Source organism: Theobroma cacao, chromosome 1 (genome assembly GCF_053813885.1).
Source record: "Theobroma cacao isolate CCN51 chromosome 1, ASM5381388v1, whole genome shotgun sequence".
NCBI classification, from domain to species: domain Eukaryota; kingdom Viridiplantae; phylum Streptophyta; class Magnoliopsida; order Malvales; family Malvaceae; genus Theobroma; species Theobroma cacao.
In genome coordinates this window covers 34,875,491-34,891,416 of record NC_142639.1, presented here as the reverse complement: position 1 = coordinate 34,891,416, position 15,926 = coordinate 34,875,491, and the positions used below count along the sequence as shown (strand labels likewise).

Genomic DNA, 15,926 nt, shown 5'->3' with positions numbered 1-15,926 from the left:
TCCTTGATGGATAACTACTATAATAAACTTGATGAGCTTGTGCAGCTAAAACAAATGGTTCATTACTGGCAAGTATTGAATTGTATTTAATATCAACAAGACCATGCAAAGGATATACCTTAATACATTTTTCATTGTCAAACCAATGACACTTAAATAGCACAACTTTATTTCCGATACCAAAATGCTCCAACTCGATTATATCCACTAAAATACCATAAAAGTCATGCTCATAATCATTGTAAAAACTCCCTTTTATGCAACCCCACTATTCATTGTCTTAAGATTTTGGTCGTAATCTAAGGTGTGAAACTTGAAACTATTTACAAAGTATTCTTTGTAACACCTTATCATACGTCTTGGACCATGAGAGATTTCAAGTATACGTGGGTCAATTTCATCCATACGTGTTGCAACCTACGAACATGACACACAAGATCAAAAATTAATAATTACATAATTAATGCCTCAATGTTATTAAAAGTTCACTTTTAATTTATATAAACTTACATAATTTTTAAACCATTTAACGAATCTTGCATCACATGCTTTCTCCAATTCATCTTCCGATATATGCATAACATCTCCCTTGATCATTTCATCAAACATTCTATCATCATATCCATAATTTAGTGATTAAATTCATTCTTATGATCAATCATTTGAGTTTATGGTTGAATGATACTTACTTTATATATGGGAGCATCTCTTCACAATTCATTAAAACATATAGCTCAGCAGCATAAAACTCATCTTCATCTAAAAATCGAGATTTATCTAATGGACCAGAAGCTCACCCAAGATGAGTGAAAATTGAAAGACGACCCTGAGAGTCCATGTCTCCCCCATCATCATTACGTGGCACTCTATTTAATCTTGTTCGCACTGCAAGTTCAAAATATCATGAGCAAAACGAGGATATTTCCTTGATAATATAAGCCTCACATATAGATCCTTCGACAAAGGCTCGATTTTTTACTTTCTTCTTCAAATGTTGTAAAAACCTAAATATCACAATATGAATCAAACTTATAAAGTACCTTAAACTATTCTAATAAACTATTTGAAAACAAATAACAATTATAGTACCTCTCAAACGGATACATCCATCGATACTAGACGGGTCCACCAACCTTTGCCTCGTAAGGTAAATGAATCGGCATATGCTCCATAGAGTCAAAGAAACCGGGAGGAAAGATCTTGTCACGACCTAAATCCCAAGCCATGACCAGTGCTTGAACTCAATGGACATAGCCCACTAAGCCCAAGCAAGCCTATCTATGTGACTCCATTCATCGATTTCATTATTCGTTCTTACAACCGTATTTCGTAATTCTTATTAACGAGCATTTCAATACTTTTCTATCGAAACCATATATTCACATTTATATGATTCAAAATAATGTCATCCGTGCCATCTCGTAGTGGCAACATTAATCAACATAAACATCTATTGCTTAAGATATATATATGTCTTAACAATTTACATCAGGGTATGTATGTTCAATGAAAATGACTCTAGACTTCCCGCAGAGTGACTATAATGAAGGTGCAACAATTGAATGCCATTGATACCTACCAAAAGATGGATGTATGTGGACACCTCAATCTATGTCTCAACTGCCTCCTGATCTGAAAACATGAATTTGAAAAAGGTGAGTATAAACTCAATGAGTGAACATAAGAAGGGAACAAGCAATCGATAAGGAAAACTTGGCAATCATGATGCATTTGTTTCAAAAACAATGCAATTGATTTAATTTCTTACTAAAAACCCCTCATTTCAAACTTTGATTAATAACCTCATAGTGTTACAAAAACTCATGAGCAATCCATGAAGTTAAATGGGTGAAAAACATGTCAAAATCCAGCAAGGTAGCAAGCATGACAGCAAGTTTCTTGCTGTAGCGAGAAACAGTCTCAATTTGCATATGTTTTGGTTTTTCAAACATATCTTCCACTACAGAAATCTAGTTGACATTATTTTAGACCATTAGAAAGCTAAGAGGCTGGGCTATAACTTTTATGTTTACCACTTTTTCCAATTTTAATTGGAAGGTGGTCAAAATCTTTGTGAAAATGAAAGTACTGCACTAGAACCTGAGAGTTTCTCGCTGCAGCGAGATTCATTTTCACTGTAGCGAGAATCTCCAGAAAATTTCTCGCTACAGCAAGAATTAGGCTAGTGTAACCCCCATCCAACCTGAGAGTTTCTCGCTGCAGCGAGAAACAGAGCAATTTTGTTAAAAAGGGTCTTGTTACATCAAAAGCCATTTTCTTGCTAAAATGAAAAGCAATTTGGGAGCAATTAACAATGTCAAAATACAACACAATCACAAATATTTTCATAAACTTTCTATGACATATATATATATATACATACATTATCATGCATACCATCCCACCACACTCCACTCATGTGCACTCCCTACTCGTACATAGCTGGGTCATTATCAACTCATGTGCACTCCCACATGCACATAGTTGGGTCATCATTATCACACAAAAAGGAACATCCAATGCATAATATACATATCAACATAATATAGGAGCACTTGGATTCATCCTTTTACACATTTTACATTTTCATAACATCAAAACATTTTATCAAAGGCTTGTTCCCTGGCACACATTTTTAAAGAAAGGTTAGATAAAATCATTCAAATGTTTCGTTCAAATACATTTACATTTCCCAAAGAATTTTGAAATGCAAGTTCACTCACCAGTCTTTATTGATGTTTTGGTGGGCTCTAACTTCGACTAAGATTCCGAATGGAGGTGTAGGGTTTCGTTGGAACCTATCATACACAACAACATCACCATCAACCCAACTTACCATTAATACTATTCCAAAGTTATTTTCTAAATTGAGTTCTACTAGTCATTCCTAACTAGCTTCCAACTACCATTAAATGGATATTATTTCCACTACTCTAGTCACGTTAAAAATGATTAAACAATCTCAACAATAAAACACTTATAAATCAAATTACTAGACTTTATCAACAACTAAAAATCAACTCTAATTCACTACTCACCTTGGTAGCTTGGTAATTGAAATTCTTTCAAAAAAATTTCAAACTATTATAGACGCTCTCTCTTTCTCTCTCTAAAACACCTAGCTAGTGAGAGAAAGTATGAAAGTAAGACTTTTCAAGGGTTTTAAAGTGAGAAAGTGAAAGAGCACAAAAGGTTATATGAAAGGGTGCATAAAAACATGAAAATTGGGGCTAGCTTGAGAGAAGTTATGGAGGTTTCAAAACAAGCTTCCATGGAGGATGAAAGCAACGTGAGATAGGAAGAAGAAGAAGAAGAAGCTGCTGGAACAAATGATATTTATAGCTAAAGCTTATCCAATCTCTTCTTAAATTATGAAAATGCCCTTAACAAGTGGGCTTGTCCTCCTCTAATCCTTAGTGTAATATTTTTACTCTTTTGACAATGGGACATGGTCCATAATAGTTTAAAAATATTTGGGTTCACGAAAACTTAAAATTTTGACCCAAGATGGAAAAATGGCCATTTTGCCCCTACCTTGGAAATCATCATTATTTCTATTTTCTTTGTCATTTTATCCTTATTTTCATCATTCATTTATGTCTTAGGCCTACTTAGGCCTTAATATTGTTTGAAAGCATACTTCTAGGGGCTCACTAAAGAAATGACAAAATTACCGCTAATCCTTAATATTGCGTCCACTTCTAGCTACGAGTCACCACATTTTGTTCCGAATGGGAGATCAAGAAGCGAATTCAAACGTGACAATATTTCCTCACCGGATAATTGAGAAAATGGTAAGTCATGTTCAACTCTTTTTTTAATAAATTTATCTTTCTGTCTTCTAAAAGGATGATTAGATCGCAAGAATTGTCTATGACAATCAAAGAAACAAGGTTTCCTACCATGATCCAATATGAAAGCCTTAGAATGTTCTATGCAATAGGGATATGATAATCATCCATGAGTACTTCACCCTGACAACATACCGTAAGTAAGGAAATCATTAATTATCCATAATAATGCTGCTCTCATATGAAAATTTTGTTTCCTATATGCATCATACGTTACAACACCTTCAGTCCACAATACTTTTGTGAGACCTCAACCCCTATAGGCTTATAACGAGGCATAGGCGTAATAACCCGAGCTAGGGGTAGTTTCGTCATTTTCTTTAATAAGTTCCTAGAAGGAATTTTTCTGATATTTAAGGTCTAAATAAGCATAAAGACCAAATAAATGATGTATAATGATGAAAACACAAAGAAAACTAGATGTGACAATAATTTTCACAATAGGGGCAAAATGGTCATTTTGCACATCGAGTAAAAATTTTTAAGTTTCGTAAACCGGAGTATATTTAGACCATTGTGGACTTGGCCTTAGTGTTAAAAAGGTAAAGATTTCATAGAGGATTGGAGAAGAACAAGCTAACTTGCTAAGGGCATTTTCATAATTTTTAAAAGAATTGGATAAGTTTGAGCTATAAATATCTTCTCCTTCTAGCAGCTTCTTCAATTTCCAGTAGCTTTTTCTTCTTCCTCCTTTTATCTCATGTTTGTTTACCCCTTCATGGAAGCATGATATGAAAACTTCATAACTTTATCTCTCTAGCTCTAAATTTCATGCTTTTGCCCACTCTTTCATACGATTTTTCATGCTCTTCCACTTTTACACCTTAAAACCCTCAAAAAGTCTTTGTTCAGAACTTTCTCTCACTAGCTGAAAGTTTTAGAAAGAGAAAAAGAGACTTACCATAGTAGCTTGGAAGCTATTGGAAGAGAATTCAACTACAAAGAAACCCTAAGGTTCCAACAAGGCCTCATATGTCCATTTGGAGTATTAGTTGAGGTTAGAGTCAAGCAAAAGAAACAATAAGACCGATTTGGAGGCCGATTTGGAGGCAGTTGGGACCTAGATTGAGTTGCACACATATGCTCACTTTCTTGGTAGGTACTATGGTATCTCAATAGCCGCATCTTCACTGTGGTCACTCCGCAAGAAGTCAAGAGTCATTTTATTTTATGAGTACGTTCATATGATGTAAAATAGTAAGATACATGTCTTAGATGAAATATGTATATTTTAACTGTTAATGCCACCATGAGTTGAAATGTTAACATCATTTTGGGTTTATATTAATGAAATTCTTGATTGCTATAGCCCATTATTAAAGTGATTATAAGTTGGAATTATGAAAGGTGACTTGAGAATAGTTGATGGGATGTTAAGCAAGATTACATAATAGGCTTGCTTGGGCTCGGTGGGCTATGCCTATTGGGCCCATGCGTCGGTCATGGCTCAAAAATTTGGGCTGTGACAAAAGTGGTATCAGAGCTTTAAGTTTAGTCGAGTTCTAGGGGTTCTCTTGTCAGTCAGCGGAGTTGTCGAAGTTAATGTAGAGTCTTGTCTATGATTTGTGACTACAGCACAAGTCATAGACAAGAGGCTATATGAACTCTTATTCCTAACAACCTACCCTCATGCTAACATTATGTAAAGGTCATAAGTGGTGCCGTTGTCCGGGTTTGAGATGCCACCCGAGACACAAACCATTATTGGAAAGATTTTTAAGCAAATGCTCCTAATGAAAGGCCAATATAATGATATACTCCTCTGATTAAGGATGGAGGAAGGTGGAGCTGGACTGTTAAGTCCGTAATAGTTTATTCATTTGCTGGAATTATGATTTGAACTCATGGTTAAAAAAAAATTAAAATTAAAATTTTGGGGACTATGGATTGTATTTGAGGTCAATATAGGGAGGACGTACGATAATGATATTAAGAGCTGTATTTTGACTGGAATGAATAGTGATTGTTATGACTCACTTGAGGTTTATAAATTTAAGTATTGAGGAAAATGTAAACTAATGTTTATGTGCACGGTGGTAAGGGCACTATGTTAATTGAGCTTGACATGTCCCTATAGAAATTGTGTGAGCTTTTGAAATATTTTATAAGTGTATAAGTGTTGAATATGTGTATAGTAGCTTAAATGGAGTTGGTTTTGATTTCAACTAAGTGATTGCAAGATTCCAAGGCTTGGATTGAATTGTTGTAGTTTATGGTTATAATTGCATGAATTAGCTCAAGGGAGAAAATCACGGATTATTATAATTGATATATGGTCATGAAGTAAAAGGCTAGTAAATGATCTACTCTAAGAATGAGCTTGAATTTTGCTATGCTTAGTGTGGAGCCAAAGGATTAAAGGACTAGATATGGATTTAGTAGTTTGAAATTAAATGACATGGAAATGACAAATTTAGTCTAAGTGTCATATGGAGTTCTATATGAAGATCGATATATGAATTGCTTTGAAGGTCAATTTAAAAATATATTTGGCTCAATATGCAACCTATGATGTAAATGATTTGTCTTGAATGTGACTTCTCCAAAGGTGAGGGACTTAAAACATGTGGATTTTCGTATATGCTCTAAGAGGAAGTTTCTGCATCCCAAGCTTAAGAAATTTTGATCTTATGACTGCAAAGACAAGATACAAAAAATTATCTGAATTATTTATCTTATGGATGCAATTGGTTAAGAATTGATGAGTAAAGTCAAGATCTCAACACTAAGTGGTGTACAATTTGATATATGTGTATCTAAGAGTAAATTTGGAGATCATTACTTAATCAATTTGCACTGAATGTTATGGTAAAGGTATGTGAATGCTAGTAGTGAAGTATGCCCAAAGTGAGATATGTTGAGACTAATGTTCCAATAGCAAACTTGTGATAGAAAGCTAGTTTTGCAAATTGTGGTTTTTATGATCATGAAATATATGGAGGTTACCAATATGTAAACATACACTCGAAGTTGTATATCTTGTGATTCGCATTCATTGTATGGAAGAAGATATTCCATAGAAGGATTTGGCCTAATTGGTGATTACATGCCTATAAGCTTGGCATGAGATTGAGAATGCCCTGGCATAAATGTGGAATGCATTGTGAAAGGTTGAAAAGCCACATGTACCTTGACAAGGTCAATAACATGATTGAAGGGAAAATATGAATGTTGATATGCTGAGCATAAATAGCTTAAGGATAATTAATGCAATTATACTAAGTTAGATGGTATGATCTGAACTAAGAACACAAACACTTTGGGAGATTTTAAAATAATGTCTAGTAGGGTCAGTGAGCTAAAGTGTTATCGGGCATACAATGAACGATTAAAGTCAAAAGTGGCTTTAAAGATAAGCCTTTGATTGATTAAGTTCTCAATGGAACCCTATTAAAGGAAGTGTTTAAGTGTTTTAGAAGTATATGGAAAAACATAAGAGAATATATTAGCTTGACTTGCTATAAGAGGTCAAAATTTGGATGGCCATAAGTGGCTTGTGAGTAACCCAACAATGTATAGGTAAATGTGCAAGGGAGTTATGATTGATAGATAAGGGTAGAACTTTAATGATGAGACTGTGTTCACTACTTTAGGCATTGAATAGTAAATTACGAACATGTATCCACCTTGTGAACACCCTGGTAAGATAAATTCGATAGATTTTTCACATTGAGAAAACATTAAAGTTCAAGAAGCTAATAATTTTATAATGATGTTGATGTTCGTGACTGATATGTCACGTAGTACCAAGGTACGCTGCAAGTCTAAGAATGCTTGGGAATGTTGATTTGAGGTAACGACTACCTTGCCATTATGTAGACTCGATATTAATACGATCTTGATACGCTTATGGAGGTAGAGCATACAATAGTAAAAAGTGCTTCCCCACAAGTTCCAATTTATTTTGAGTAACTATCAAGGTAAAGTGCCTGATAGGGATAGTGGAAGGTTAAATTATGCTTCAAATGTTTATAAAAGAAGGGTGACATGGTTTGATTAAATGATACTACCCTTGGTAAGGGAATAGAAATGCACTACGAAAATTGTAGAAATCTACTTAGAAAATAGATGATGATTTGAGAATTCAAGTACTCTTATACGAGTAAAGATTTGGTAATGGGACATGACCTAGAGATGGAATACTACAACATAAATTTTGACTAAGAAAATCGACTTATAAAACACGTGGTGTTTGGAGATAGTGCCAATTAGTGGTTAACTCTTGTATGACAATGGAATACTGGAATCAGCTTTGTGTATTCACCACAAATGAGGAGCATGATCTAACCAACCAAGAGAAAAAAAAATGATTCTAAACTTGATTGTTGGTTATTTTGATTTTACAGATGGCTTATTGGGCTTGATATGCCTAAGGCTATTCGAAGTTAAAATTTTTGAAAAAATATATGCATGGATATATATGTTGCATATTGGTATAAAAGCTCATGCGGAGTTAGTTATAATTTGATTTGATGATGATATTCTATCAACGGTTATAGTGCTAGATAATGATTAAGATAATTTATCGCTGATTTTGGCAGTGGACAAGTGGATTATAATTCTGTTAGCTTAAAAGTAAGTGTTTATACTTTTGGTATGAGTTTATCAAATTCTATTATATCATGATAAAACTTGGTGTTTTGATATAGCCTGAAAGGCTTGGTGTATGACCTAGCTTAACTGTGAGCTAGAAATTGTTAGGCTATTATGAAGTACACAAATAGAGAAGTATGACATAAATTTAATATCCTAAGGGGCAATGGAAAATGATGTATCAGTTTTGGTATAACTTCAATATATATAATTTTGAGATATAAAGATGTGGGAAAAAGTTTATAACTTATGCGTAAAGGTGTGCATTTGGATTCGTATAATTAAAAGTGTAAAATCTATCTTGATTGATGTAAAGCTCATGATTCAAAATGAATAATTATGGATTTAATTTTCTAAGGTAAAAGGGACTAAAAGAAGTTAATATCAAAAAGGCCTTAATAAGTGATTCTTAAATTTTAAAGTGCACTTAAAGAGAGACAAATGTTTAATTTGATCTTCAAATTGATAAACTAATAAGGCTATGAGATCTGATGTTTGGAGTAAATTTGAGAAATATCAAGTTAGATATGTTGTGGATGATTGATGACGAACAAATTAGTTATGACATCGGAAATGTAGAAATAATTAGTAATCAAAATGAGACTTGGAAAAGAACTTTAAAAGGAAAATTTTGAGTAACTTTAATCTTGAGAGGTTGAGTTATTGATTAAAGAGATTGATTAAGATTATAAAGGGGTATGTGAAATGTCATGATTTATTGAAATGCCTTATGGTATAAGTTGAGATTTATCTAGTGAGCACTCGAACATGAACGTATTGGAATTTGTTTTTGGGAAGATGGTTACTAATGGTTATCGGATTTGAATCAGTTGTGATGTTAAACATATATGAATAAATAAAGAGTGTTTGATCCTTATGTATTATAAAATGCTTGAATGGAATTTGTATGGAGGTATGTGAAACAGAATAGAGGTTGGTTGACCATTTTGACTTATAGTCAATGGTGGAATAAATGCTTGAATGTTGGAAGGTTTGATAAAAGATCAAAGTAGAGGAATTGTGGATGGTTAAGTAAACATGCATGATTGATGATTTAAGGATGATTTGATTGAGGTGTGACCAGAATTAATAGCATATTTGAATTCTCTTCATAAGATAAAGAATGATATTGTTTTGATCTAACAAGAGTAGTACACATAATTATATATTATGACATCGTTGACTTTTCTATCAAGATTGGAAGTTGATACAATGCATAAACCAAGATTCTATGTTAAGAATGCTCGACGAGAGTGATGTGGCAGAACTTGAGAACTTTGATCATTCACTGTACTTCGATTTGAATTCGAGGAGGTAACATGAGAGGCCGAGGAGGAGATGCGGACAAAGTATCCCCACCTCTTTAATGCTTAGAGGTACATTACCTTATAGTTAAATTTAAATTCGGGGACCAAATTTTTATTAGTAGGGAAAAATGTGAGACCTTAACCCCTATAGGCTCATAACGAGGCATAGGCGTAATAACCTGGGTCATGGGTAATTTCTTCATTTCCTCTAATAAGTTCTCAGAAGGAAGTTTTATGATATTTAAGGTCTAAATGAGCATAAAGACCAAATAAATGATGTATAATGATGAAAACATGAAAAAACTAGATGTGGCAATAATTTTCGTAACAGGGGTAAAATTTTTAAGTTTTCGTAAACCCGAGTATATTTAGACCATTATGGACTTGGCCTCAGTATCAAAAGAGTAAAAAGATTTCACAAAGGATTGGAGAAGAACAAGCTAACTTGCTAAGGGCATTTTCGTAATTTCTAAGGGAATTGGATAAGTTTGAGCTATAAATATCTTCTCCTTCCAGCAGCTTCTTCAATTTTCAGCAGCTTCTTATTCTTCATCCTTCTATCTCACATTTGTTTCTTTCTCCATGGAAGCATGGTATGAAAACTTCATAACTTTCTCTCTAGTTCCAAATTTCATGCTTTTGCCCACTCTTTCATACGATTTTTCATGCTCTTCCACTTTTACACCTTAAAACCCTCAAAAAGTCTTTGTTCAGCACTTTCTCTCACTAGTTGAAAGTTTTAGAAAGAGAAAGAAAGACTTGCCATACTAGCTTGGAAGCTATTGGAAGAGAATTCAACTACAAAGAAACCCTAAGGTTCCAACAAGGCCTCACATGTCTATTTGGAGTATTAGTTGAGGTTAGAGTCAAGTAAAAAAAAACAACAAGATTGATTTGGAGGCAGTTAGGACCTAGATTGAGTTACACACATATACTCGATTTCTTGATAGGTACTATAGCATCTTAGTAGCTGCATCTTCACTGTGGTCACTCCGCTGGAAGTCAAGAGTTATTTTATTTTATGAGTACGTTCATGTGATGTAAAATACTAAGATACGTGTCTTAGACGAAATATGTATATTTTAACTGTTAATGCCACCATGAGTTGAAATGTTAACATCATTTTGGGTTTATATTAATGAAATTCTTGATTGCTATAACCCATTATTAAAGTGATTATAAGTTGGAATTATGAAAGGTGACTTGAGAATAGTTGATGAGATGTTAAGCAAGATTACATAATAGGCTTGCTTGGGCTTGGTGGGCTATGCCCATTAGGCCCATGCGCCGGTCATGGCCCGGGAATTTGGGCTGTGACAACTTTCAACTCATATATCAAAGGCTTCAAGAAAACATATATGTTTTGACTTGGATTTTTCTTTCCCGAAATAACCATATTAAGAAATATATATTATTGTTTCATACACATTCGTGGGGGTAAATTGTACACACATAGCATTACTGGCCAAATAGAATAAGGTTTTGCAGTCGGTCTAAAAGGATTGAAACCGTCAGCACATAACCCTAGTCTGACATTTTGAGGTTCCATTGCAAATAACTTATGTGTGCGGTTGAAGTGTTGCCAAGCCTCACCATCAACAGGGTGTTTGAGGACTCCATCATCACTTTGGTTTTACGCATGCCACGTCATATATTCAGTAGTTTTGCATAACATATAAAGCCTTTGAAGCCTGGGTATAAGTGGTAAGTAACGCAAAATCTTGTAAGGTATTTTCCTCTGCCTGTTCATACTTGATTTCCTCAGTTTATATTGAGGATACTCACATATCATACAATGTCAAAATTAGCAGTTTCCATCCAAAATAACATGCAATTGTTTTTGGAAGCATGAGTTTTGATATATCCCAATCCAAGTTTTGCTACCTTTTTTTTCATTCTATAAGTAGATAAAGTTTCATATGAAGGTAACATATTTTTTATTATCTCCAATAGTCGATCAAAACATGATTCACTCAAATTGTACTCTGACTTAACATTTAAAAATTGTGACACAGCTAAAAGCGTTGTGTGCTTTATGCAACCTGACCACAAAGGTTCCTCTGCATTACTTAACAAAGAGTAAAAGATAGATGCATTTGGATTTGGATCTTCTTCCACAAACCTTGACTCATTTTCACAACCATAATTGAAAGCAACTTCAGGACCCATAACATCCCTAACCATTTTACTATATGGAATTTCTATTTCTTCATCATATATAAGTTCTCCATATTACTCATGTTCCTCATTACTAGCATATGGTTTAACTCTATCTCTACTTCTTGATGATTGTCCAACATCATGTTCCCCATGTAAACTCCAAATTGTGTAAGCACCAATAAAACCTCTATTAAGGATGTGCTCTGTCACCTTATCCTCACATAGAAACTTTTTGTTACTACATCGAGATCAAGGGCATCTAATTTTATTATCCCACATAAATGTAGTGTTAGAACGTGCAAAATGAATGAATTCATTAACTCTATTTACAAATTCATCTCTAATGAATCCATCAGAAGTTAAGCGACGGTACATCCAAGATCGATCTCTCGTCATTTTGTAATCTTAAGTGTCATAAAATATAACAGTCAAGAGTAATTTCCACCGTTGTTTATAATAAAATTTGTTAACAACTACATTCCAATATGCAAAACTAAGTTAAACAATTTAAATATAATAAGAAAAAAATAATAACATATGAGGATAGTAAAAATGATTCCATACAAAAAAAAATATAAAAACAGGATGGTATATAAGTGTAACTTTATAAACGAGTGGATAAATTCATATTCACAAGCTTTTCTACGTATTAATGAGTATAAAATCCATTACAACCAAGTGACTGAGAAATGGGCAAAACTTTTTTGCTTTGCCTTTTGGATAACCATTATCACTATGAATTGGACCCTAAGTTTGGATTAGTTTTTTATGATTAAAAAATTAAAAAATTATGTAGGAAAGGAATTACTATTTTTTAAAAGTAAGGACTTTTGATATTTTTATTATTTAATATGAAAAAAATGTTATATACAAAAGGAAATAGTATTTCATACACTATGTAATCTTACGAAAAAAAAAATATGCTTTGATAGATTACACTATGTAATATTATGAAATAGTATTTCAAAGGGAATGTACAAGGGTGAGGAAAATTCTGAGGAACTCAGAGAAAGGAGGAGGGCTTTTATAAAGGGGATAAAGAGCTTTGATTGAATAAATAAATAATTAAATGGGCGTCCACTCTTCCCCTTGAATCTTTCTCTTTATGGGTCTCAGCAGTCCGTTATATGTTCATACTCCACATCTAATTTCTTTTTCTTTTTAATGAAGAATTTACATCATTGTATAATAAACTATGTTCTACTAATTGGGATCTATTAATCATATTCATTACATTAATTAATTACAAGCCAATTATTGATGACTTCTTTACTTTTAATATAACCAAATCTTGTATATTATTTTTTAGGTATCAAAAATAAAATTCTTGTACCATATACTCAATATTTATTAGACAAGAGATTTGATCCGCCTCATCTAAGTCATTATATTTATGTATATCTTTTATATAATTTTCCTTTATTTTCTTTCTTGATTCATATATATATAATTTTTGATAAAAAAAATACACACATTTATCATTGAATCAAATACTCATATGTTAAAATATATATTTTTTATATGATCGATATAATAAAATTTAATTGACTCAAGTCTTTTTTTTATAATTGTAATAATATCAAAGCAAATTAATTTCTCATCTAATAATATTGCATAGTGTATTACATAGTGTAATCTTATGAGGTAGAGGTTTGTTAATTTGCTTTTTATAATTGTAATCTTATGTAATCTAATAATAGTATTTCATACACTATGTTAATTTCTCATACACTATGTAATCTTATAAGGCAGAGGTTTGTTGATTAGTTGAAGAAGAAAGTCTTCATCTTTAGAGTTTTGATGGCGATGGGTCATGACAATGACACCTCTTTTGTTATATGTCAAAGGTTGCAAGTTACAAGTCACAGCTATTTAGGGAACTAAGGAGAAAGGCCAAAAAGGTACTAGAAATTGGCATTGGCATAGGCCCTAATCTTGAGTACTATGCTGATAATAGTGAGGTCCAAGTATTTGGTGTGGATCTTAACAGGAAGATGGAGAAGTATGCTCGGGCAGTAGTAGTAGCTGTTGGTTTACCATCGAAGAATTTTCATTTCATAAAAGCTGTATGTATATGTTCCCTGTGTGACTTGTTATTGAAATTTGTGTTTACCATTTTCCTATATTTGTTGCCTAGGATAATTGAAAAACAAATCCAATTTCTAAAGCAGCTATAATCAAAGGCAGCAGTAACAAGAAATCAAATACAGCAGTAACATGATTTTGGATCAATATTCTACAGAGATCGAGAGGGAGTTCATTTTTTTCTATCCTATTTCTTTTTCATGGATCGATGACCCTGAATAAAGAGAGTTTTTCTTTTTTTCTTGTTAGTTGTTAGCAAGTGTGGGCTGCAATATCTCCTGTAGCGATAAGGAAGCTAGATTCAAGTCGTTTTTCTTTTCATTTTTTGAATTCGAAGATGTCGATTATAAACAGTACAAAAAAAAATCTAGAAGCAGCCTTAAGCACTCAAGCCATTGCATTTACCAAGTTTCAAATGCTACAAAAAATCCCATAAAAGTGCAATAACAACTCACCAAAGATCCGGTCCAAGATTTGTAGTAAATAGGCTCGACAACAAGACTCTACCCTCGGCAAAACAAGAACTCTATGCTCGGCAAATAGGCTCAGCAGCAAGATCTGGTCTAAGAACTCACCAAAAAAAGTGAGCAACGCATGGAGATCGGCAGCAACAAGACTCTACGCTTGGCAAAACAACAAGAACCCAAGCAGAGAGATTTCACAGCAACAAGCCTCTACTCTCCGCACAAGGAAGGAGATTTAGGGAAAGTGAGCACCACACGGAGATCGGCAGCAAGAACCCTCTATTGTAGGCAGAAAAAAGGGAAGACAGGTTGAGAGATTTGGGGAAAATGACTGACGCGGTGGCTAGAGATTTTCATTTGAGTTATATGGCAGTTTGAATTCGTTTGAAATTAAGTTGGGGAGTTTTAAAATCAGTTTGGATGGGTGGTAGACTTGGTTAAAGTTTAACTCATTTTTCATCTGGGCAAAAGTTCAAGTCACCCTAGCAGCACAAACTTAAATATTTTGAATTTTATTAATAAATTAATGTTTAAAAATTACTCAATATAAAACATAATGGTATATTACTAAATTTATTATATATATTAATGACACAAATATTATGTAATATAATTTGATATATATTACAAAATTTGTATAATTGTTTATCAATATAATTTTATAAAAAGTATGATAATAACTAATAAAACTAATAATTCTAATCCTACAAATAAAATTACTATAAGCTTACATATAAAACATATTAATATATATGTATGTAGGATATTTAAATATCTCATATACATACATATATATATTAACTTATAAAGTTATATCAATTAAAAAATATAACTTGTAATTTCATATTAATACAATAAGTTTCTTTTTTTGTTAATAATGCAGGTTTATATATATAGTCTAATATAGCTATGATTCTAATTTGTATACATAGATATAATAAACTAATATATTTTAAATATATTAAATTAATAAGTTCATTATATATCTATCTTCTCAATTTATATATATTAACTAATTAATATTAAAACATACCTAAAGTATTAGTATTTTTTTAAAATTTCTTATTATATCGTATCATGTGTTTTTTTTAAATTTAAAAATTTATTTTGTTCTTTTTATCAATTTTTTAATGTTATACAATTAATGAATTTGGAATTATTAATTTATAATTTATGATTCAATAAAGTTTTAAAAATGTATAAAAATAAGCAAAAGAAAACATAATTAAACTTTTAAATATTATAAACTTCACATATTAATATATTTCCTTTTATTAATATCTATTTTTCGTAAAGGATTAATAAAATTTATAAAAAGTTTAACATATTTGAAGCATAAAAATTGAAAAAATACTATTACCAACGGAATTTTTTATTGGAAACTTTCGCGGGTTTTCAAATTTTTTGGGTTCTTTAACTTTTCAACAGATCTCCAACAGAAAATTTTCCGTTAGAAAATTTCGTTG

General features: G+C 32.3%; 1 long non-coding RNA gene across 2 annotated transcripts; it reads right to left on the bottom strand.

The window, feature by feature from the left end:
• Positions 1–231: 231 nt before the first annotated feature.
• On the bottom strand, positions 232–14,816 carry LOC18613325 (uncharacterized). Of its 2 annotated transcripts, XR_016024171.1 has the most exons (6): positions 14,452–14,816; positions 2,724–2,798; positions 1,580–1,632; positions 690–885; positions 511–610; positions 232–417 (listed from the first exon to the last, which is right to left on the bottom strand). It is a non-coding gene; the product is annotated as an uncharacterized LOC18613325 (long non-coding RNA). The 2 variants fall into 2 exon arrangements; XR_001926825.2 differs by lacking the exon at positions 2,724–2,798.
• Between the last annotated feature and the right edge of the window lie 1,110 nt (positions 14,817–15,926).